Source organism: Prunus mume, linkage group LG2 (genome assembly GCF_029339155.1).
Source record: "Prunus mume cultivar Tortuosa linkage group LG2, ASM2933915v1, whole genome shotgun sequence".
NCBI classification, from domain to species: domain Eukaryota; kingdom Viridiplantae; phylum Streptophyta; class Magnoliopsida; order Rosales; family Rosaceae; genus Prunus; species Prunus mume.
Window position 1 is genome coordinate 9344468 of NC_142699.1, and position 3953 is coordinate 9348420.

The 3953-nt window shown below is 37.0% G+C and overlaps 1 long non-coding RNA gene across 1 annotated transcript; it reads right to left on the reverse strand.

The window, feature by feature from the left end:
• Positions 1-2587: 2587 nt before the first annotated feature.
• Positions 2588-3736, reverse strand: LOC103320004 (uncharacterized). The gene is made up of 2 exons (XR_513305.3): positions 3591-3736; positions 2588-2876 (listed from the first exon to the last, which is right to left on the reverse strand). It is a non-coding gene; the product is annotated as an uncharacterized LOC103320004 (long non-coding RNA).
• Between the last annotated feature and the right edge of the window lie 217 nt (positions 3737-3953).

Below are 3953 nucleotides of genomic sequence, written 5' to 3' on the forward strand. Positions count from 1 at the left end.
GACGATTAACAGCTCTCTTTTAAAAATAAACTCTGCCGTTTGCTCTATACATAGATAAATATGTGGAGTTTGGTTTTATATCCCTCTCAAATGAAGGGACAGTGTGTTTTGAAATTTTATTCAACATGTAAATACCAAAGATGTGCAGATTAAGATCTTGAGATGGGAAGTGATATTTGTACAAGACTTAAGAATTTGGTAGGAACTGTATTTGATTGGTGCACTTTCCCTTTATACTTGCATTTTTATATTTGTCATATAGTTTTGCTAGTGGACCCATAAAATTATACTTGATGAATTAAGCTGTACCTCTCGAGTATATGTAAATTATGAACACTAATAAAAATACATGATAGACACTCATCGACGTAGCAAGTCGATGAAACTTTGATGCTTCGGCCATGGCATTGGCAGCTCTCTAGCCTTTATTTCTAGAGAGCTTTCATTCTAACACATTATATATATAGTTTACTAATTTGGAAAATAGGGATTCAATTTCACCTAATTAGGATAAAGCCAAAGACAAAAAAGTAGTACCTAATTTTACAATAATGTAATTAAAAAACAACAAAATTACACACAATGTCACTCCATCTAAGTCAAGCACACTATGCCACATGTCCACCTCCGGCAATATCTCTATTGTCACACGACTCTACTGGGGTCTTTAAAAAAAAATTATAAACAGTATAGCAAAATGGCTATACTCACTTTACATAGATACTATGGTCTTTTTTAGTTAATTGTTTTTCCCCAATTTTTGTTTATCGATAAGAGTAGTTTATAGCATTATCCATTACTATTAGGCCATTATTTAAGTCTCTATTGTCCCCTTTTAAGTTTTTACATTTCTAGAGTTATTACCCATATAAAGATTTTAACATTTTCACGTTTAATACTTGTTTTGTACATGTACATATTTTTCATGTTTAATAATCATATTGTTCATGGACGAACGTATTTTTCAGATTTAATATAATTATTTTTTAACAAATTTTCAATAATACACACAAAAGCCACGTACTATACACAAATAGTATAGCCGTTCGGCTATGCGTCTTATAATTTTAATGCACTTAAAGCGTATAGCCGAGCAGCCATACTCATTATAGAGCGAAACACTTGGCGCAAGGCGGTCTTTGGTATAAATAGTGTAGCCGGGCGGCTATACTGGGGGGGGGTTTTTTTTTTTTGAAATAATAAACAGCCGTATAGCCGGTCAGCTATACTACGGTTTTTTTAATTATTAAAAAAATCGTCTAGCCGCACGGCTATACATTTTTTACCCTGGGAGCGAATTGGTAGGCGCGAGACAGTCTTTTTAATATATAAATAGTATAGCCGGGCGGCTATAATCGGGATTTTTAAAAAAATAAACAAGCATATAGCCGGACGGCCATACGACTTTCTATTATTATTTAAAAATCGTATAGCCGAACGGCTATACTATTTTTGCCACGTGGGAGCGAATCGCTAGGCTAGACGCTAGGCGGTCCTTAGAAAAAAAAAAACATTAATAGTATAGCCGAACGGCTATACTAGGGATTTTTATAACATAAACAACAGTATAGCCGTGCGGCTATACCACTTTTTTATTATTAAAAATGGTATAGCCGTACGGCTATACAGGTTGAATCGCTAGGCGCTAAGCGGGTTTTTTCATATACACAGTATAGCCGTGCGGCTATACGGCTTAACAAAAGTATAGCCGGCCGGCTTTACTGGATTCGCTCTTTTTTAAATTTTTTTGTTATTAGTATAGCCAAACGGCTATACGCTTTACCCTTTTTTTTTTTAATAATAAATATAACGTCCTCCACTACCCCTCCCCAACCCCTGACTGAGCTATCCAGCTTCATTTGGTTCCACGAGGGCTGCCTTCCTCTCTAATCTTTTTTTGAATTGTTTTTCCCCGATTTTTTTTTATCGATAAGAGTAGTTTCGAATATTATCCATTAGTATTAGTATTAGTATTTATACAATATGGGTACATTATTTACCTATATACACCTATATTTTTATATTTAACTGTCATTTAGGTCGTCTAGCAACTTTACACAATGTTTGTCTGCAACACCAATACACCATAAAGTGATGGGCCAATAATCGGATTCCAATCCAATTACGGATTAACATGCATGCTCAATTTGATTCCTCAAGACCATAAACCAACTCCTTCCGGATCCTCGATCTTATTTAACTGAACCCTGCATTGAGAGAGAGAGAAAGATACCGGGTCAACCATGGCAATTATTAGGCCTACTAGATGATGATTCTCAAGCCTCCTTTAAATGTTCAGTGTTGTGTGTTGATAAATTGTAAGGTGAAGAGATATGAAAGATGATGAAAAAAGAAAGATTGGTGACAGTCATGGCAGGCTGTGGGGGTTGGGGGACTCCGTCGGCGAGGAATGGTTGTGGCTGCTTTTTTTCTTCTGTAATTTCTCCACTACGTATATCAATCAATCAAGCCAAGCATGATACGAATAATAAACCGATTTGGTTAATATTGAGTCCTCCAAGTAATTAATTAATGGCGGACTAATATATGACCTGAAAAAGGAAGTCATGATTTCAATGCATGAAAATTTTGAGCAACCAGAAACAAGTAGCATAAAAAGGTTTGACATCATTAACTTGCTTTGGATGCATGTCATGGTTTTTGTCATTAAAGATGACAATTAATTCACCAATGCTCTTGCTCTTCTTAGAGTAATTAAAATTACAAAACTCAACATAAGATCTTCTCAGAAATCATATAAAGTCCTTGTGACAAACCGGCTTAATTAGATCTTCGATCAACCAGAAGATCTTCGTTCGAAGTGCCTTCGTAAAACATTACACCCCGAAAAACAGCATAGTCAATGTCATCACCCCCTGCAATTCCAGAGCAGAAGAGAAACGATGTAAGAAAACCATGTCCAACAAAATCACCAAATTAAACGAACAAAAACAGTTTCCCCATGAAACCCATTTCCAGGAAACTCAGTTCTCTGCCCTGCCTCTACTTTGACGTCTACCTTTTTTATCATAATTCTTCAACACCCATATATCAAATTTGTTAGCTTTGGATATTGAAGAAACATATATAAATTGATAGTAGCAGTATTTTGTAAATGCATGTCAGCAAGAGATGGACAGTGAGTCCAACTGGAACCCCAAATCATGTTACACAAGGTGAACCTAAAATTTGACCAAACGATCAGCTCTATAGCGGACCTGCTCAAATGCAAGGCAATGCAGACAATAGTGGTGAACATAGTCAATTTATTCATCAATTGGCAGATGGTAACGAAGAATCTGTATCTTGAAAAGAAGTTACGCATTCATGTGAAACTTCATCAGTTGAAAGAGCACCAGCAGAAATGCGTCACTAGGCTACACAAATTTTTAGAGACACAATGCAAACCAAAAATTGATTTTGTTGGCACTTTCGATGTAGACTAAATCTTAGCATGAGTCAATTAAAAAAATCAAGAACAAAGTGGGTATGAAACTGGATCGTCAGGCTACTAGACCGACCTCTATCTAACAAATCGTTTAATTCATTTTTCATCAAATATTACCGAGAGAAAGAGCAAGAAACGATACCGATGAATATTGCTCATGATCCGCGCCGGCCGTTTTGATGATTTGCTCAAACACATGCTAAGAACCTAACCGGCCTGCAATTCACCACACTCGTGACAAAATTGATATTGCAAATACATCAGCAAGAGCCAGGGAGAGATGATTTACCTCATGCGGCGGATTCCGGACATCTCTTCTGGCTCAACCACCAGTTGTTGGTTGTCTAGCCGAAAGACGACCCGTCCGTAGGCAGCGAAATACTGCGCTGCAAAGATCAACGTGGTGGTACCAGCAGCAAGTATCGCAGTGACATGAACGCTTCTGGGGCCCAAATCAGCCATTCGATCCAAAAATTTCATCCCTCTGATCACTGTGTGATCCCCA